Here is a 21842-nt window from a genome sequence, read left to right as displayed (position 1 = left end):
TTATTGTGTCTTATAATGGACTCTACTCCATCTGGGCAAAGAGAATTTCTTAGCTTCTATGGAGGTAAAATATACTCACCATAAAAGTTGTCCTTGAAGCAGGAATGTCAGCGATGCCCAGTTCCTCAGGCAATATTTAACTTCTTTTGCAATGATCAGTCAGCCATAGTTTTACCTGTGGTACCCAGTAATTCAGAATAAGAAGCTCCCATTTAGGCGGTGTGGGATTTGATTGGTGCTCACATCTGGTTTCTCTCCATGTTGGGGAATATGTAGCTATCTGAACATAGGAAAATTAATGTAGTCTAGAGTCACATTTTACATTTACTCAAATATTTATTTGAACTCATAACAAGTTTATTGACATAATTTAGAAGGTGAAGAACTCAAATACATTCCAAATATTGACCAAAATAGTGTGGGAAGTAGCTTAGAGAACTTTCCATCAAAATCATTGTTATGCATATCACTGTATCCTTCTCCATAAAATCATATCCCTTCTCAAAACCACACCCTCCAAGTGGTGAATTCTGGAGCTGATTTGCTTTGCAAGTTGCCAAACGTGAAAATAAAGTAAGTAGTGCAGCCGACTAGAAGGAAGAGATATAAATGTACAAACAGGACATTTCTGCTAGAGTCTTAGGCATTCCGAAGGTACAGAATCTTCATACAAATATATAAAACTTTTTAGTGAGCCATTTTTGTTTGAATCCATTCTCTTACTCAATTCTTCACATCAAGCCTGCAAAGGAAAAAGCAAAGGACCTATTAGTGCCCGTGAGATATTTTTAGGGACAGCTTGTAAATCAATATGATAGGGACAGGTCAAAATTGAAAACCTCATTTTCACTTGAAAACTTTACCTCTTGAGTCCATGAAGGTAAAGTGAACTATGAATAGAAGCTGTGACCATCAGTTCTGGCTCTAGGGATCTGAGTGATTCCAAACTAAATGAAGATGACTTCCTTCTGAAGCTCTAGAGTATAAAGTCGACATTAGATCCATCCTCATTGTCCTGTAACTTTTTAGTTTCCTATCATCGTGAGGAGGATGGGATTCCTCATGCCTGAGCTTGGCCACGTGACTTGCTTCAGTCAAGAGAATGACACAGAAGTGCGCTGGTTCTGAGCCTGCTTCTTGAGAGGGATCACATGTTTTGATTTGCTCTCTTGCACATCTGCCATTGCCACCAGGAGGGTGTGCCCAGGCCCCCTGCTGGTCCCCAGTGAAGGATGGGCAACATGAGCACAGCCCTCAGCTCACACCAATACCCAGCCTAGGTCAGCTGAGCCACAGACACATGAGCCAGAGTAATAAATGCTTTTGTTTTAGGCCAGGGGTCCCCAACCCCCAGGATTTAATGCCTGATGAGCCTGAGGTGGAGCTGATGTAATAATTGAAATAAAGTGCACAATCAATGTAATGCACGTGAATCATCCCCAAAGCTTCCCCTCACCCCTGATCTGTGGAAAAACTCTCTTCCACGAAACTGGTCCGTGGTGCCAGAAAGGTGGGGGACCTCTGGTTTAAGCCATTAGATTCAGAGATGGTTGGTGATGCAGCCATAGCTAACTGATACAATGCCCTTTCTCTTAAAGGCACTTGCAGTGCCAGGATGGTTGAACATTATTCACCCCTTTGTTTTCCATTATTCTCTGCTGCCATTTCTTACATGTTTCACTTACGTGGATAGGCTGAATCTTTTCTAAGAAATAGAATCTTTATAGTTTTATTCTGTTTTTTTTTTCTTTTCTTTTTTGGCCAGTGGCTATAGGAGGGTCACCCCGCCCCTACCACACCTGCTGTGGCAGTCACTATGGCTTGGCTCTCTCCGTGTCCATTCACAATCCCCTTCTCCTTTGCTTTTCCCTGCTACAAAGACTGGTGGCCAAATACTCCCTTTCTCGGTCTCTCTTATAGCTTGGGGCAGCTGTGGCACCCAGCTGTGGCCAGTGAACCCCAAGGAGAATTCTGCAGCAGAGGTCTTTTAGAAAGCTTTGCTTTCCTGTGTATTTCTGTAGAGATGACAGAGCCTGTGGCATCATTTTAACATTTATGTAGTGTGGCCGTGATGCAGGTTGTATTATACTCATTGTTGGGATGAAACACCTAGAAGTTCAAAGCGGCAAATGAGTAGCTCAAAGTTTCATAGCTGTTAAAGAGAAAAGCTGGGATTTGAATTCCAATGTCCTGGCTCTGGGCCCCTTTCACTCCCTTAAAGGGAAGGTTTGGATGGTTCTTGAACTGGAGGGGAAGGTAGGAACACGTCATTGACTACAGAACTGAAAATGGTGCTCCCACTGTCTCCTGTATTTTTTATTATAGCATTTATTTCCTTTTCATATAAACTCAGTTTTCAGTGTAGGTCACTCACCAGGAAAAAGCAAAATGCTTCCTCTTTCCCAGTCCATGATTTCCTGGCTGAAATGCACTTTGTTGACCAGCAGCTTCCCAGGGTCACCTGGGGTCCCCCATGCCAGTCTGGGTCTCCCTTGCACACCCTGCATGGGTTTGTTGCCACTTACTGCTCACATAACATGATTCAAGCCTTCAGGCCTCTCCCTCTTAACTGAAGTTAAGTGGCTAATAACTCTTAACTGAAGTTAAGTGGCTAATAACTCTTAACTGAAGTCCCCCTACTCCCGAATGGCTCTCCACGTCATAGGCTGCATTGCAATGAGCTGCCTATACATCCTCTCTCTCCCTTCGTCTCATTCCCGCCATAGCCGTCCTGTAGGCTGTGACCTTCTGAAGGACAAGTCTTTCCACACCCCTGCCTTTCCTGGCACCTGACACAAAGCAGAAGCCTAGGGACCAGCAAGTTGGCGTGCTGGAGGGCTGGGAGCAGGAGAAGAAGTGGCACTGGAATGCTTGTGAGGCCACAGGAGTGGGCGAGGGGCCGCAGAGGCAGGACGCCAGCAGTGCCGATGGGCTGCACTGTGCCCCCACTGTGCTGGCACATCTGTCCTGGGCCCCAGTCATAGCTCCATCAGGGCCAGTGTGTGCCCAAGCCACGTTGCTGCTGCAGCCACTGTGCTCGGTGACATATGGCCAGTCTCTCTGGCCAAGGGAGAGGCCCATCACAAGCTGCCCTTGAAACCGAGGCATTCATCCCTTGAGCTTCTCTGAGCAGCATGGAAAGGGTGATGATTCATAGCAAATTGTCACTGAAGCTTGTTCTATGAGGTGACATTTCTCTCCAACAAGTGTCCAGACTATAAAGCCTCATCTGCAGCCATTTCTGTGACAGGCTTAAGATGGACTTTGACCCCCACACATCTGTCTCATGGGGCTAGAATTATAGCTATCCTGAGAAATAGAGGATGAGCCATTTGCAGCGACCCTTCAGCACCTGTTGTCTTAAAAGCCCTAAAATGCCCCTCATGACTGGGTTCAGCTTGTGGACATCTCTGACTTTAAGACAGTTTTGGAAACATAAGGAAACCTTGACGGAGTTTGCCCAGACCACCGTGGCCACTGAGATTTAAGAAAAGCAAACTGCTTCATAAGGGGATGCAGGAATCACTGACTTGACAGTCACCTCATCTCATCTACAAAGTGAGCCCGGATCTTCCCTGTAGAACGAGCTGGCAGGAGGCAGCGGATGGAGCAGAAGAGTCACCGGAGTTATTCTGCAGACCACCCTGCCTTCCCTCAGCTTCTGCTCTCCTTCCCTGGCCCCAGTAGAATCTGAGAGGGCCCAGCGGCCCTGGACACAGGACACTGCTGATGGCCAAGGTCACAACGGTCCTTCCAAGAGTGCAGGGCCCCCAGAGGACCAGTGTCTCCATCCTTGGCCTGGTGAGACTCTGAGTGTTCTCAGAATGCCTTTATGTGACCAGAATCCAAGAATTCAGAGACCTGGGTCAGGGCTCACATTTAAAATTGAGAACAATGGGAAGGGATCCAGAGCTAAAATTGCCCCTCTTGTAAAGCACACTTGTTTGTCGGGGTGCTGGAATGCAAGGGTGTTGGGCGGTATCCCGGGCCACACTGCTTTGCCGCCTAGACAACAGCTGTCAGCTATTCTCCTGTGTCCCGTTCTCCTGTCAGGGACATGGGTGAGAACAATGGGGAATGCAAGGCACCCTGTGGGAAATGTCACTCTCCAGCTACCCAGCATCCCTTTTCTACCCTAAGCAAAAAAAGTTCACACTGAGAAAGGCACACCTTGGCTGTGGCAGGGGTGATACCCCAGACAGCTCCCATGTGTCAGCCTAAGTCCAGGCTGAGGGCATGTGATGTTTACGCCTTGCCATGACCCATTTATAGCTGTGTTACTCATACTTGCCACGGCCCCACATACATCATTTAGGAAATGGAGTCCACTCAACACTACTCTGCATTTGGTCCTTTACCCAGACACCTGGGGGCGGTGCAATGATAACTTCCTCCTGCGTGGTGCTAAATCATAGAGCCATAAACACAGCGACACTCAGATGTCGTCGAGAGAAAGGCCATGCCTCGTGTTCCATCCAGTTCCCTATGGAGTGGCCGACCAGGCTCCCGGAGCACGCTGGTTGGAGCTTTGGAGTTTGTTAGAGGGCATTGGTGGAGTCCTCTAGACTTTACAAAGCCTGTCATGTGCGTTGCCCCACGTGACCATCATGACCACACAGAGATGAAGCGGTGCCAGCTACAAACACAACTCTTAGTGCAGCTCCACACCAAGGTCAGGGGCAAAGGAAGCACACTGTGTGAAACTGCGCCAGGGTCACTCCAAACCCAGAACTTTATCTCCACCAGCCACTCAAAGGAAAAGAAACAAAACTCTAGGTAAAAACTTTTTCCTTAAACTGCAAAATAGCCACGCCAATTGGCTTTGGTACATCATGAAGCCTTTGGTGGCTAAAGTAAAAACTGAAATGTTTCTACTAATTACTAGTAAAAAAAAAAAGGAAGGGGATGAGAAAGACACAAAGAGCAGGACATTTGGGGATTTGGGGGTTATGATTCTACACCTAAAATCCAGTCAAGCAGTGTTACATGCTGGGTGTGAAGAATTTGAGTGATGCTAAGAAGGCAAATTACATGTCCAGGTCAGATTCATTAAAAATAAGTTCAAAAAGGTTTTTTTTTTTTTTTAATCCTATTGTACTGAGAGTTTGTTGGCTTCAATATCAAGTCAGGAACTGGCAGCTGAGATGATATTGAACTTGTTGGTAGAGATCTTTGTGGAATCAGGGGCATAATCCAAGACTAGTTACCACTGGTGGCTCCTGGCTTTGCGGTCAGTGTCTCCATGTGTCAGAGCACAGACCTCCCTGTTTCTAAAGGGGCCACAGATTTTACTGGAAAAACACTGGCCCAAGACTTCCAAGTAAAGCAGGGATCAGTAATGCACAGAGGAAGACAAAGTGATGAAAAAGTCGAGTAGATTGCTGTCTTAAGAGGTTCTCAAGTTTCCAAAGGTGGCAAAACCTTCTATGTTGTTTAGGCCTGACCATTTGAGACCTAGGGACAATGGCACTTTCATCAGAAATACCCAATATCCTCTTTGAACTGTCTGGCATGGTCTCTGGCAGGCAGAGGTCCTGGGACATCCAAATGGAAAAGCAATTTCTTGACATAAAGTTAACAGAACATATGAAATAAATGTACGCCTCCCTCACTCTCTCCAGTAAAGCATCCTGGGAAGCACACTGTCATGGAGATCCCCTTAGAGCTCACTGACATTTTGTCTGTTTTGTTTGTTTTTATAGTAACGATCATAGTGAGTGGTCCATAGTCTGAGTATTAAATTTAAAAACCTGGATATTGGTACACCATCAAGCAAAGATATAGCTATAAAGCTTTGCAATCTTCCAAAATAGTAAACCTATTTTCAAAGATGGATGAAACTTGAGTTTTCTTATTCCTCCTCATTTTAGAAATTAGGAAATTAAACTCCAGAGGGCTTGAATCACTTGTCCAAGGTCACATAGCTAGTTAATGGCTGGTCCCAGATTAAATGCTTGTCTGGAGCTCCTAGCCCCTACAATCAGTCTGTACATGTTGATGGTATTAGAGGCACCACAAATGAATAGCTGATATATATACGTGTACCTGTGGTGTAAAAATAATTTGACTGAACATTCTAGTACTTGTCCTAATGAATACCTAATATTCATTTTTAAAAATATTTTTGCCTTCTCTGAATTTAGTAGTGTTAATATTTTCATCGAGTAAAATGCACAAATCTTAAGTGAACAACTTAATGAATTTTTTCCATATGTATATACCCATGTATGGCTTTTATTTTTGTATAGCTCTTAAATACTACCATATATGCTAGTATATCATTAAGGTTTTGTTCATTTGTTTGAGAAATATTAGTTCCAAGAGACAATAAAGCAAGTTTCACCTTTGAAAGAAAGGGAAGGAAGGGAAAAAAAACTTTCCATGGTCAGAAAAATTGAGATTACTGGATCAAACACAGATAAACCATTTTCTTAGCGTTAGGGCACCTTGGAGCTTTAAATGTACAAATATATATTGTGTATATTGGGTATGAAGATAATATCACGTAGCATTTCAGAGTTTGATTACTGAATCATTTGTCCAGTTTTCTACTGTTTGTATTCTTTTTTTATTTATCATTCATTGTATCACAGATGGTGGCTTCCCTGTGGCTTAGACACGAAAGAATCTGCCTGCAATGCAGGAAACGCAGGTTTGATCCCTGGGTCAGGAAGATCCCCTGGAGAAGGGAATGGCAACCCACTCCAGTATTCTTACCTGGAGAATCCCATGGACAGAGGAGCCTGGCAGGCTACAGTCCATGGGGTCGCAAAGAGTCTGACATGACTGAGCGACTGACACTTTCACATCACAGATAGTATGTGTACTATTCCATCAGGTGGGTATACAAGAGCTGACTTAACCATAATCCTATTATTGGACACTTAGGTTCTTAATGAAGTTTGCTGTCATAAGTAAACAAAACTTTTGCCACATATTCTCTTTAGGATGGCTTCCATCAAGGTCTAATTGGGTTGGAGGACATAATAATCCACAATGGCTGGAACTTTTCTTCATGTACTGAGGCCCACACCCTCATCGTCTAGGCTGGCATAGCACTTGCTCTACAGAAGACTATCTGTTGAGGGAATGAACAAGCCCCTGTTTCATGGTCATTTTCCCATTACTTTTTGTGAATATTACAAGTAACTTTTCTCATTGAATATCCCTTTAATTACTAATGAGGTTCTCATTTTCTCATGGCTTCTCTATTAATTCTGCATCTGCTTTTGTGAATTGTGAGTTCAGTTCCTTTATTTATCTATTAAGGTATTAATATTTTGCTTCCCAATTTACATGGGCTCTTTATGCAATTGTACATTTCATGGGAAACAGTTTTCTTGATAGTGTTTGCCATTTATTTGGGTTTTCTTTTTCAAGTACAGAATTGTTTTTTAATTAGCAAGACTCTTTTTAAAATAATAATAAATAATAAAATAATTAGCAAGACTTTGAGGGATGTTTGGGTGACTCTTCTTTAAAAAGCTTTCCGAGCAAGCTTAAATTAATGCCTTCATCCCCTCCCCCCACCCTGAATCATTCCAACCATTAAAGTTATAGCCAAATCCTACCTTTTGAAGCCATTATCAAAGGTCCTTAATTTTATCACCTTAAAAGTGACAAGAGGTCAAAAAAAGAAGGATGTTCATGAAAAGAAAAGCATGGAGATATGGGGTCTTATTTAGAAGCTTTGGTAAATCACTCCCAAAGTTGGGGAGGGGTGAGTTTCTTTAAATCCCCCAGAACAGGAGCTCAAATTTGGCTGCACATTGGAATCACCTGGGGAGTTATTAAAAATTCCGAGGTCCAGGCTGCCCCACAGCTATGACACCAGCATCTCCTGGGTGGGATCTCCTGGGCCTCTGATGTGCAGCCAAGGTTGATAACCGCTGGCCTAGAAGCACTTCTCAGACTTTAATGTCCAGAGGAAGCACTTGAGGATCCTGTTAAGCTGCAGATTCTGACTCAGGAAACCTGGGGTGGGGGCCAAGGGCTGTCCATTTCTAGCAACCTCACAGGGGATGCTGTTGCTGTTGGTCCATGGGGCACACTTTGAAAATCAAGGGTCTTAAGCAGTAGTTCTCAGTGAAAGGGATGGCATTTTGCCCCTGGGGGACTAAGTGGTTGGAGAGGAGTATTGGAAGCAGTGAACTGAGTTAAAATTACAGAAAAAAGAAGGACCGGGGCAATCAGTGGATAACTGGACTCTAAGGAAAGAATAAATGAGAAGGAATCATAGACTAATAATGGGTCAAGAATTTTTAGGTCACTTTACAATGTTAATCTTAGGTGAAGGTTTGCATTCCTTTTTGAGACCACTTTCTGTGATCAATTGATGTTTCTTTTGGAGGAGACTTAAACGGTCTTAGAGTTGGAAACCAGATGCCTGGTTTTATTTTGGTTACATTATATGCCAGAAAATGTATTAGGTTGGCACTGTGGACACACCAATGGGTAGGTTATACCCCTTCGTGGCACTGATCATCCAGAGGGAAAATCAGACAATAAAGTAAGTGATGGTGATCCATTCCTCCATGGTGACGGGTGCAGCCATGACGGGACCAACACAGAAAACTGTGGATGTTTTATCAGTTTAAGGGGCTATGGAAAGGCTTTTCCCAAATCGTATTTAAACTGAGACCTGAGTGATGGGTAAGAGTTAGCCTGCTCATGGGAAGGGAAAGAGAGAGAAATTGGAAAATAATACTCTGAGCACATATAAAAGCCTAGACTCAGCATGGCACCTCCATGAGCTGGCTTGGAGCAAGGGATGCCCTGGCGAGGGCGGGGAGGCGGGCAGAAATGCCTGTTGGGAGAACCTGGTGAACCTGAGTCAGTTAGTGCAGGCCCTGGGAGCGGTGAGGAGCCACTAAAGTCTGTTTGTCAGGACGGCCTGTTTATCACTTTTGTGTTTTTACTTTTTCAAAAAGTGCTGTTTGCTGCAGGGCTCTGGTGATGAAAAACCAGGGAGAAAAGGCTTTAGGGAATGAAAGGCACAGGTCACTCTGAGAGCTGTGGGCCACTAATGCTCTGATTGCTCAGAGAGGTCACGAGCATGGCAGCAACAAGCATGGTGGGTAAATGGAGTTCGCCAACCTTTCAAGGTAACAAGGGTCAGACATCTAAGAAACTCACAGCACTTGTCCAAGGACTCTTGCCTGAGGATTTAGAAAGGTGGCCCAGTGAAGGCCCAGGGGCTACCCACTGAAGCATCTCCGCTCCAGTCTCAGACTCCACCAGGGGCTTAGGAAGGTTCCCAAGGGCCTCCCACTTTACTCAGAGAACAAAATATGAGACAAACCAGACTGCCGGCAGGCTCCCACCTGTCAATTCCCAGTAGTTTGCAGGCTAGGAAGAATCTGAGCTTCAATAAAGCAGAAATGGACAGTCTTCCAATCTCATGGCTTAATTTATTGAACAGGAAATAAGCCTTGGGAGGGAAACGGACCTGTTCCTAATGATTTAGCCATTAATACAGCCCTGCTATAAATGACAAGCCACCACAGAAGAAAAGGTGGCTTGTCAGAGGGTGAAAGAGTGGACCCCATTAGATAAAACAGGTCAGGCAGAGAGAAAGTCGTCCTGTTTCCTGACTAGTTATGTTGATCAGAGATGACAGGCCTTGTTGTTTTTTAACTGTTCAAAAAGGGAGAGAGATTATAGAAGCAGTTTGTTTCTGGTTGCTGTCCTTTTTAGAAGATAAAGGCTGTTTCAAAGAGGATCCTGAAAACAAAGGAGCTGATAGTATTTATCACAGTTCTGAGTTTGTGCTTAAAAATGTGTGTGTGTGTGTGTGTGTGTGTGTGTGTTTTCAGAAACTAATTTTTACAGAAGAAAAATTCTGTGTTTCTTCTAGGGAGTCTTCTCTGGTTGATCACTGCCTTTCATCTTGGATTAATGAGACAGTAACTCCTAGAGGATCACGCTTCCATCGGTCTGATTTCTGCTGTTACTCTCTGCTTTTGTCCTGTTTTTGTCTTCACCCTCCCAAATCGAAAAATAGGAACACGATCACAATATGAGAACAAACCAAGGCGAGGGAGCAGTACACAAGCTGATTTATCGCTTCAACCTTGACTTTTTAGCTTACTTCTGAATTTGCCCTCCCTAAGAGTTTCTGCTTTCTCCTCCCTCCATTTGGAGCGCCTCCTGCCTAATGACCTTTCCCTAGTGCTCAGAGTTTGTGCTTTGCTTGTATGTTGTCTGGTTTATGAAAGTGTCTGCTGTTAAAAACATCAGGGAAACTGGCTTCACATTTGGAAGTAATCTTTCTAATCTCCCCAAAGATAAACAACATTTGGTGTTTTAAATAAATATAAGAAATTGTGAATGATGGGGATCAGTAGGGTTGAAAGAAAAGCAAACACTGAGATGTTAAAGCTATGTGACTCTGGGCAAAAACTCACTTCTCCAGACCTCAGTTCTGTCAAATGTGAAAAAAAAAGAAAAGAGGGGTAGGGGTTAGGTTGCTGGGATAGGCATCCTCCCAGGTGACCCCCAGTGAGTCTTGCCACCTGGTATTCATATACCCTTGCCCAACACTGAGTAGGGCTGACTTGTGTAATCAGTAGCATATTACAGAAATGACAGGGTGTGATTTCCAAGACTGGGTCTTAAAAATCACTGCAGCTTCCACCTTGCTCTCTTTAGGATCACTGGGTCTGAGGGAAGCCAGCTGCCATGTTGTGAAGGCACTCAAGCAGCCCAGTGTACCAAGACCTCTTGATAACTGTCATCATCAATCAGCCAGTGCTGAAGTACACCATCTTAAAAGAGGATCTTCTAATCTTAGTCAAGGGTTTAGATGACTACAGTCCCAGCCAATATCTTGACTGCAACATCATCAGGGATGCCAGAACCACATAGCTCAGCCACTTGTGAACTCCTGACCCACAGAAACTCTGAGATAGTATTATTGCTTTAAGCTGCTGGGTTTGGGGTAATTTGTTATACAGCTGCTGCTGCTGCTGCTGCTGCTGCTGCTAAGTCACTTCAGTCGTGTCCGACTCTGTGCGACCCCATAGATGGCAGCCCACCAGGCTTCTCTGTCCCTGGGATTCTCCAGGCAAGAATACTGGAGTGGGTTGCCATTTCCTTCTCCAATGCATGCATGCATGCTAAGTCTCTTCAGTCGTGTCCGACTCTTTGCGACCCTAAGGACAGCAGCCCACCAGGCTCCTCTGTCCACAGGATTCTCTAGGCAAGAATACTGGAGTGGGTTGCCATTTCCTTCTCCATGTTATACAGCAATATATAACTAATACAGTTGCCTTGGGCCAAGTCCAGCTCTTATATTTTATATGTCAGTGAGTAGTGGTTATTAATGGGAGTCTCAAAGTTGACATTTTGTTTATCTCAAAAACCAGATCCTAGCTGCAGGATAAGACCATATTGCTTTGGGCATTTCTAAAAAGTTGAGGAGCCAGTCTCTAGAGACTTGCCATCCTAAGAACTCAAGGATTTCCCTTTGTGGAAGCAGGCCAACACAGCCAGCTGGCCTTGAACCAAAGCTTACAGTGCCATAGTTCAGCAAGCAGCAATTAGTCCTTAGCATATCATACAAAAAACATACCCCACTTACATTGTGTTTACATCTAGACACTGAACTTGTTAAAGCAAACTTCAGTGGAATGGGAACTTACTTGGGCTCTGCTCTTAATGAGTCATTCCAAAGGGTGCAACTGGAGGAAACAGCACCCCTAGCAGTTTTCAGTCTGAGATGAATTGGGAGAGGGGTTCAAAGTTGCTGAGTAAATGGTTAAACTCAAGTGACTCTCCAGGGCGTGGGACATATCTGGAAAGCAGGCCCTTTCCATTGGCCTGGACCTTGGTTAGACTGAGAGACATTGATGGCGCCCTTACCTGTGAGGATATGACTCTGTGTATCTTGGAATAGACATCAAGCACTAACAAGGCATATAGCACCCTCACTGGTGGGAACCACCGTATCTTCAGCCCCTTCTAAACCCAACATGGCTATTGTTCTGAACTCATGTGGCAGTCTGGTTACTTCAGTGTCTCTTCCCCATGTCCTATCCCAAACCGAGGTGTGGCTCACCACGGATCACCCTCTGAATAAATGGATATCGATGCTGCATGGCTTTCAAAGAATGTGTGGCTGTTTTTCACATTTAAGAGACTTTCATTGCAACCATCTTCACATTGAACGAAAGAAATACTTTTCCAAACAAGAAATATTTCAGTTTGGTTTGTCCATGGAGGATCTGAGAAACATTCTCTAACCCAGTCCTTCTGACGCAAGTTGCACATTGGACTCACCTGGGGGTCTTGTGAAGCATACCCCTCCCTTATTGTTTGGGGAGGGACTTAGGCAAGTCCAGGTGATCCTAGTGTGAAGTCAGCACTGAGGATGGTCTAACCGTACCCAGAAACTTGCTGCTGCCTGAACCCCAAAAGTAAAGGAACTAGAATAAAAATAAGTCAATTGTTCAGAGACTGGCTTCAGTTCTTATGCCATAATATTTGAGAAAAGCTATACAACTGCCCATCAATCAGCCAGGTAGCTGGGATCCTGGGCCTGTTTTTTATTGGACTTGAAAGATGTTCAAATTTAGAACATCTTCTGTGTTTTATTCCCACTGCCTGGACATCCATAACAGTATGCTTGAATGAAGACGATCATACCTGGCTTTTTGGTCTCTGCATATACTTGAAATTTGGCAAAACCTTCCTTAGAAATATTTCTATAGAGATTGGAAAAGTGACTCCTCTTATTTCTTGCCAATCACCACATCCAGAGATCTCTATACTATTTGTTGCAACTGCATGCAAGTCTAAAATTATCTCAAAATTAAAAGTTTAAATTGAAAATCAGATAATGGGCTTTATTTGTTCCCTGCACCCTGGTTTGCCAACCCTTGGACTATAGCAAGGTTAGAACTTAACAGTTACAGAAATGAATATTGTAACAGTGAGATTAAGTGACTGGTAGGTAAGTTGATGCCACTGGCAGAATTCTTCATGCATTATATTATGATTATCTCTCGTACCTTGGGAAAGTTATGTAGCTTCTCTGTGCCTCAGTTTTCTCACCTGTAAAATGCAGCTCTTATGTATAGTAACTCATTTAAGAATTACGAGGTAGAGTACTTGGGACAGTGCCTGACCCTTGGAAGCACTATTGTAAGGACTACTGACTGTTGCTTCATCAACACATCATGTTGTCTGAATTTCAGCAAGGAAATGTGGCCGAGTTGCTTTCTATACCTTTGGATCCTAGCTATAAAACTGTGGGCCAGATAATGGAATAGTTAGGGGATTTGGAATGTCCAGACCTAAACAGTCTAGACTGAGGGCTCTAGGTCAGTGGTTCTCAGTGTGACCCCCAGACCACCAGCAGCAGCAGCCCATGGGAACGTGTTAGAAATACAAATTCTCGGGCCCACCCCAGACCTATAGAATCAGAAAGTCTGGAGGTAGGGCCCAGCATTCTAAGTTTCAGGAAGCCCTCCAGATGGTGCTGCTGTTTGAGAAAGTTTGAGAACCGCTGCTCTAGGCCGGTCTGAAGAGTTTCTGTTGCCATAGCCCACAGGATGCTGTCCTTGGTGCTGCCTTGTCCCCACTCTCAAGATCTCAGTTAAATATAGGGACGAGCTTGCTTCTCAGATTGGCAGATCAGACACACAACGTCAGCCTCGAGAAACAACTACACTAGTGGATGCTGGAATGTGGACCTGATATGGTCTCAGTCGGTTGGAGGTGCCAACCAAAATTCGCAGTTGTTTTGATTTGTAATAGACTTTTATTTTTACCTAACACAAATTTCTAACTCAAGTTTCTTGGCATTTGAACTCCTACATGTTCAATGAGGTTGTCCGCAGTGATGTGGGTATCCAGGCACTGTATTTCTAGTTAGCACCGTGGCCAAGATTGCACGATTGCAGCAGGTTGCCCCTGAGTACAGGACTAAAGCCTTGCCCATCACCTCTTGGCATTTTATGATTTCATCACCTAGTGAGGAAGGGTACCACCCAGGAGAAAACAGAGTCTGCAGTTAGTTATGAAGGAGTTGCAGTGAGATGGTGAGGTGGTTCAGGGGTCATTCTGATGCAGCTTCATATGCCATCTGTTTTGTTCTCTGGGCATTATCAGCTGTTTTGTCTTATCCAGGCCATGTGCTCTTCCCATGCACTGGGATTCCCTGCCAACCAGGGGCTCTAAGACCAGCTCAGTTGGTGGTGTAGCCTAGTCCTGGCAATGGAAGCAGGTCTATAATTGGCCCTTAATTGGATTGGATTTGGCTCAGAATGACTCCCAGGCTGTCTGTCCCCTGACAGATAACCAGCAGTGAATGTTGTATATAATCCTGCAAGGAATCTGGGAGGCCATTTCTTGGCTGTTGCTGACAATGGAGAGCTTTCCAGAAGAGCTGACCTTCAGGGTGATGATCTGGGAGTATCTTAAAGAGAAGTTTTCCCCGAGTCCATTTATTTGCCACCTGGTCTTTCTTAAAGTAAGACATCCCAACCTGATTTTCAAATTCCAGAGTCAAATAATTAGGCAGCAAGAAAACAGTGAACAGAAATGGAAATTGAGATAGTACTTTTCCTTTGAAATATATCTATAAATATAAGTGGGTAACTTAATCCTAGCTCTCTTTCTCTGTGAGAAAAGTCCCTCTGGGTATAGGCAGAGCCATCATCTGTCCTGTTCTGGCCCATTGCATGGGTTGTAACTAACCCCACCCACCCTCAGCACCTGCTGCACCCTGAATGGTGGTCCTGCCTTTTTGATATATTTGAAATGAAAAGTACTATCTCAACCTATGCAATGGACCAGATCAGGACAGATGATGGTTCTGCCTATACCCAGAGCTTTTCTCACTGACAGAGAAAGAGAGCTAGGATTAAGTTACCCACTTATATCTATTGATACAGATGGACTTAACTATACTTAATCAAAAATTAGTCTTAAAACAAACTCTCTTGATGATACACATCCCACAGTCTTCTACCCTGAGTGAAGCTGGAAGTCACGTAAGAGTGAACTGCAAATTCAACTCCTGCCCTGCCTGTCTCATGGAACTGTTGTGAGCCTCAGAAGAGAGTAAACACAGAAGTAGGCTGGACTTTTTAAAATCAAGTGCAAGAACTTGTTAATATTACTACTGCAAGTAGCTTCCAGTTAAAAGATGGGATTTAAAACTTGCCATAAAACTCCAAATGAGCCTTTATTTCCTCATTGCCTGGTTCTTGACACCCCCTAAAGTAGCCATTTCATAGAGTCTCCAAACTGCCATGTTATGTGGCAGTTGTATTTGGTACTGACTGCCTACCTGTTTCACTCTTGTTGCAAAGCAGAAATGATTCAGTTGTCAAATTTAGTATCATCAGAAAGAGGGAGAAAACGCCCCTGGAGAATACTAAGAGGAGGGGACTGGATGTGAATGGGGCATAGGCCAGGAGAGGATGTCCTAGAGAAGACACAGGGCCGCTTCTGGACGTTTAGATCAACATGGATCTTGTTTTAGTTTCTGGACCAGACTTCAATAGTACACAGTCTGTGTACAAAAGATTACTAAAAAGATGAGATGCCTCTGTTTTTAGCCATGAAGCCCATTCAAAATGCTCAGTAAAATGGTGTCTGAAATGCATTGTTTCCCTTTCCCTTGATAGTAAGAGAATGGCAGCTTGACTCTAAATATTTCTTAAACTGATTTTCTTCAGAGAAAGATCGGAAATGCAAACTGGACATATTTAGTAGTTAAAAGTGGCCGAGGAAGGTGTGGAAATCCCTTGAAGTCTCCAAAGATCAAATGAAAGTGCTCAAGTGAAATGTGTGTAATTTTACTGGCTTTGGAAACAGCAGCTGCTGCAGGTTTTGAAAAATGGGACTGCAGTGCCTCCTTCTGGAGAAACATGGTACTTGCAGATTAGAGATCATCTCAGGAGGTCAGAGACACAAGTCCTCCCAGGGGCTTACAAGGGCCTCGGCGAGCTCAGATTAGTCACAATTACTGGGGTTTCTTTTTCAGTGAGCTTTTTCATATTCCCTGGTAAAATATGCAGAACTCCTCTTTAGAGAGTATTTCATGTAAAAACCAACCAACTGACACTTGGCCTTGGAAGAAAGGGAGGGGGAGCAAAGGGCATGGGCAATTTGTGGGGACTAAAAAGGGAATGACACTTTCTGGATGCTGATTTGTGCCGGGTGCCCCATCTGAGTCAACTCACTCTCTTTCTATTTGCCTCTCATGATTGAGATAATCATTCCTATTTATAGATGTGGCTCGGAATGGTCAGGAACTTGCCCAAGGACACAGCGGGAAGTGAAGCACAAATGTGTCCCACTCTATCTAGCACGTCCAGTGCTCAATGTCTTAAATTAAATTCCTTCTCGTGGTAGCACACTATCATAATAATAGCTGCTACTGTGTACACACTATATATGTAACTTGGTGTCTCTCAGCCTCGACACTCCTGAAGTTTCTTGTGGGGGGATGTTTGGTGGCATCCCTGGTCCCCACCCACTAGATGGCAATGGTACCCACCCTGTATTGTGACATCCAAAAAAGTCTCCAAACATTGCTCAGTGACCTTTAGGGTGGTGAGAAAACTTGCCCCCATGAGATAGGTATTACTCTCATTTTTCAGAAAAAGAAACCGTGATGAGCCAAATCACAGACCAAGAGAATAGCAAAGCCAGGGCATGAACCTGTGCCTGCAGCACCTCTAAAGCATCTGCTCTTCAACCTTCTTTCAATAGAATATCTGTTTTCTAACATCCTGTCTGGAATCTCTGTCACTTGTATTCAAAGGCCACGACTTGTTTCTTTCTTCCTGCTGCAGCCATTATGTGCTAAAGTCCACTTTTACATTGTACCCAACTAGACTGGGAGTCCCTCAGGGGACATTGTCTTGTATCACCTACCATTAGTGTCATAGTGCCTGGCATATAGTAGATGCCCAGATGTTCACTTACTAAAGGAGTGAATTCATTCCAGTTCTTTAATCCTTCCCTCCCATTCAAATCCAGCTTATGGTATTAACTTGCTTTATGAAGAAAAAAGTTAATTTGGCTAAAGTAAATTCCAGGTAGCCCATATATAGATGATTCAGAAATGAAAATCAACTTCAATCTACTCTGAATAAATGGATGTTTGAACATGCAGAATTGAATAACCCTGTTTGGTAAGGTTTCAGGATCTGTTGCCTCCGGAACGAAAGGGCAGCCATGATTCCTATCATTTGTATCTAAAATCAGGGGTCAGGCAAAAGCAAGGCAGAAAAATGTATATTTTGTGTTCAGGAATTCAGTTGTGCCTCTGACACTTCAGGGCAGGTCTTCTGGGGTGGAAAGAAGTGCCACTGTCCTTTCTAGAGGCTTCCAGTGACTTCTGGGTGATAAGACAGGCTTGCTTTCTGCTGTTTTCCCAGCAGTCAAGATGAAATTGTTCTGAGCTGCCTTTGTGCCACCTGCCTGGTCAAAAGCGACTCCAGTCTGCAGCTTAATAGAAATGTCCCTCGGTGAGAAGCCAATTGACTGCCCTGCCTGGGATTAAAGCAGCCACCACCTCGCCCTACACATAAAGCCCTAAACCGGAGGGTGTGGACTGATCAGTCCCCGGGCAGGGAGAGGTGGCGCAAAATACAAGTTAAATGTGCGGGTCTCGTCGTGACTCCTCCTTCTCAAATGCCACGATGTGTCGGGGGAGTTAAAGCGAGCAGCGTTGTCACGATGCAGCCAAGCCTGATGAGACAGCCCGGAATTCACTTCCCCAGTTTTCTGCGTGGGCTGCACACAGCGTGAGAAGGAATGAGAGAGAAAAGGCCTCATGGGTAGGAGACTGCCTCTTGATGACACACAGATGCCTGCCAAGCCCTCGCTCAGCCCAGGAGCAAAGGCGGGCTCTGCAGAGGCCTGGCCTTCCTCGGACCGGCCGCAGCTTTGTCAGCACCAGGCCAGGGCCACGGCCTCCCAGGCACGGCCCCTACTGCCCCTCTCCGTCCTCCTCCCCTCCTTCCTTCCTTTCCTTTCACCTCCTTGGCCTTTCTCTCATTCTTGCTCTGATATTTACAGACAGTAAGGAACCCTTCCTGTTTTCCATGACCCTTAAAGAGAGCAAATGATTCATGCTTCCAGGCAATATTCTGCCCATTCACCTGACCCCGGCTAGACTCCCTGATCCGTATTTGAATCCCCAAAGCTGGTATCCTCAGCGCCTGGTGCAGGCTTTATGCTCAATAAATGCTTGTTGACTGAGTGAATTCATGCATGAATGGATGGATGAACAAGCAAACAAATGAATGAATAAACCAACATGTCAAAGTTGTGATGTCACCTCTGTGTAGATGACAGTTTCTGCAGCCTTTTTAAGCTTGTGCTGGTTTTTCCTGCAACCTAACACAGTGAAATATTGGCAAAACCCAGAAGACTATAACTAAAAGAACATTTTTAAAGAATGCAGTGGGTGCTAGTGATTAAAAGAACTGGCTATGGAGTGTGATATCTGACCTCTGTGACTTACAAGCTGTATGACTTTAGTCAAGTTACACAAACTATCACAGCCTTCTTCCCCCAACATAAATGAAACGGGCATCACAGCATATAGTCTGTATAGTCAGCACAAGGAGTAAATGAAATAATGTATGTGAAGTACATACGTCAGGTATATCACGAGTATATAAAAAATGTAATGATGACAGTAAAAATGATGACATGGATGTTAGTGCTGATCCATTAACATGGATGTTAATGCTTAATGCCTAACATTCATATTTAAAAAGACTTGATGAGCTGCTGAGATAACCTACTGCTTTCTGATACATCTGAGAGGAAAAAGTAACTGTCAAAAATGGTCATGTTTAAGGCCAAATACTGTAATTCAGGTATGCCACATATACCATAAATATGCTTAGTTTATCAGTTAACAAAAGAATCATATTTAAGAGTGCTCGATTCCTAAGTCTCTGATTAATGTGAGTTGATTATAAATATTGGGCCATTAATTACTATTCTCTTTTTATTAGTGTTTTCATTTCTGTAAAATGCATTGCATTGACTGCTTGGGAAAGAATGTTTGCAAGATGGTCCTAACATCAGTCTTCGAAGTAGATCAATCATGGTTACTTACACTCAGCGCAACTAACGTTTAAGATTGGATAATACTTTGTTGGGGAGCGGGACTGTCCTGAGCATTGTGGGACATTGACCAACATCCCTGGCATGTCCCCACCCCATACCTCTCTGAAGTTGTGACCAATCAGACTATCTATAGATGCTGCCCTCTATCCTCAGAACCACTGGAGATAGAGTAATGAGTTCCATTGCACTGAGAGCAGGGCAAGTGCCAGTGGTAACTGTCCTTTAGCCCAAGGAAATCTACATGCCAGATTACAAGGGTCTACAAAATTGGGGTCCTGAGTCACCTCTGCCTTCTAGTGAGCTGGCCAGAGCAGATGTGCCCTTCTCGGGGCTCAGATCTGCTTTCACCAGTTCCAAATCCCTCGTGAGAATCCACACATTAGGCCTTCCAGATCTCTGTTTTAATAGAAACCATCCAGGCAGCTTCTGTGTGTTCGCTGTAGAGAGCCTCTTAAAGCAACTGTCACCATCAGCTCAAAGACTCCTCACGTTCACCTTCAAGAGTACTTTACACCCACACAGGCTGTAACCAGGGCCTAGAACAAAAGCTTCACCAGGCAGGTTAACAAATGAATAAAACCTTGCAGTTCAGAACCATTGCAAACTCATCTTTATCCTAAGCAATTGGGGAACAGGAAAAAAAAAAGAGCATCACAAATCAAAAGAAATGTGGCTCTACTAGAGAGTGAAAAATCTCAGCATAAAACCATTTCCTTCAAACAAAGTGAATAGAGCATCTATAATTGGGTCAAAGCAGGGAACATTTCAAAATTGAGGACAAAAAATTTCCAGCAAACCACAGAGAAGACATTTAGAGAAGTTGTTAGGTTTGTTTTTGTTTTTAAGTTTCGTTCTATGTAAAACAATAAATCAGTCCTCTATCTTCTGGCAGAGGGAAAAGGTTATGAAACCATGATTAAGTCAGACTATGAAAAATAAATCATCTTAATTCCAAAAGCTACAAGCAGCATAAAACATTTTTATGATAGAGAAAGACAGATACTATACAATCTCACTTATATGTAGAACCTAAAACATACACTCTCATAGAAAAATAGGTCAGACATGTTGTTACCAGAGGCAAAAGGTGGGAGGAATAATTAGAGGAAGGTGGCCAAAGGTACAAATTATCAGCTATAAGATAAATATTGGGCTGGCCAAAATTTTCGTTCGGATTTTTCTGTAACATCCTATGAAAAAACCCAGACAACCCAATAAATACTAGAGATATAACAAACAACATGATGACAATAATTAAGAGTTATTAAGAGAGTAAATTGTGAGGTCTCATCACAAGGAGAAAAAATGTTTTTTTTTTCTTGTCTTCTTCCTTTTCATTATATCTGTATGAGATAATGTGAGCTGAGCCTATTTCTATAGTCATTTCGCAATATATGTAAATCAAACCATCAAGCTGTATGCCTTAAACTTGGCCAGTGATGTATGTCGATTTTTTCTCAGTAAAACTGGAAAAACATTCTTATGAGAAAATGTGAAGTGGAAAAAGATTCAAAACCATACATGTGCTATGAATGATGCTATTTGAGGAAAAAAAATGAAGGAAAACTAGTTCCCATTTGTGTATAATTACCCCATCCCAGTTGCTGTGCCTGGATATGCTTTTTAAAAATACATCTTCCTAAAATCCTTCACGTCTCCCTAATCCTAAACCCTATGAGAAAGATACCATTTTCTGCTTTTTATGAAACCAGGAAATAGAGACACAGAGCTCAAAGTTCCAAAGGTAGAAGGTAGTTACTGCAAATCCCTTATTGTTAGCAGCTTTAGTTATAGTGTATCTCCTATGTAAACCCAGGGGGAAAACTGGAAGGGAAGATATCAACATGAGTACTATGCTGAATGATAATTTTATAGGTTAGTACTTTTTATTTCCAAGCTTATATTATGTTGTGACAGTGTTTATACAAATAGATTTTTTAAACGTATTACATTTTATCATTTGAAATGGCTGATATTTCCATTCAGACATCAGTTGAATCATCTGCCATTTATGTAGATATGGGGTAAGCTTACTCTAAGATGATAAAAGGCATGGTTCCCAAATATGGAGCTGCTGGTATTGATTTGAATGGCTGGTCATTAATTTGAGATCTTTGTTGTTTTTTTAATATAGACATTTACAGCTATTAAATGTAATAGCTCTGATGCAAAGAACTGACTCATTTGAAAAGACCCTGATGTTGGGAAAGATTGAAGGCAAGAGGAAAAGGGGACGACAGAGGATGAGATGGTCAGATAGCATCACCGACTCAATGGACATGAGTTTGGGTATACTCCAGGAGTTGGTGATGGACAGGGAGGCCTGGCGTGCTGCAGTCCATGGGGTCACAAAGAGTCAGACACAAATGAGCGACTGAACTGATTTGAACAGCTATCAGTTTCCTCTAAACAGTGCTTTTGCTGCATGCCACAGTTCGGTGTCTATTATTTTCATTTTCAATTGTCTCAAAGTGTTTTCTAATTTCTCTTGTGATGTCTTCTTTGACTCATTGGTTATTTAAGAGTGTGTTGTTTAAGTTGTACACCTTGTGAATGTCCCAAATTTCCTTCTGTTATTGACTTCTAATTTCATTCCACTGTAGTCTGAGAACATATTTCCCATGATCTCAGTCCTTTCAAATTTATTAAGAGTTGTTTTACGGCCTAACATGAAACAAGTCTTGGACATTATGCCATATGTGTGCCTAAAAAGAATATGTACTCCCATGTTGTTGAGG

General features: G+C 43.3%; 1 protein-coding gene across 1 annotated transcript in view; it reads right to left on the bottom strand.

Moving 5' to 3' along the window:
• Positions 1-491: 491 nt before the first annotated feature.
• The window catches only part of SMPX (small muscle protein X-linked), a 49615-nt gene continuing 28264 nt past the window's right edge, over positions 492-21842 (bottom strand). The window contains exon 5 of the mRNA XM_068963296.1: positions 492-742. The gene's annotated coding sequence lies outside the window, so the exon portion shown is untranslated. The remainder of the gene's footprint in view (positions 743-21842) is intronic.

Source organism: Capricornis sumatraensis, chromosome X (assembly GCF_032405125.1).
Source record: "Capricornis sumatraensis isolate serow.1 chromosome X, serow.2, whole genome shotgun sequence".
NCBI classification, from domain to species: Eukaryota; Metazoa; Chordata; class Mammalia; order Artiodactyla; family Bovidae; genus Capricornis; species Capricornis sumatraensis.
Note: the sequence above shows the minus strand (reverse complement) of the source record. Positions and strands in the feature narration are given on the sequence as shown.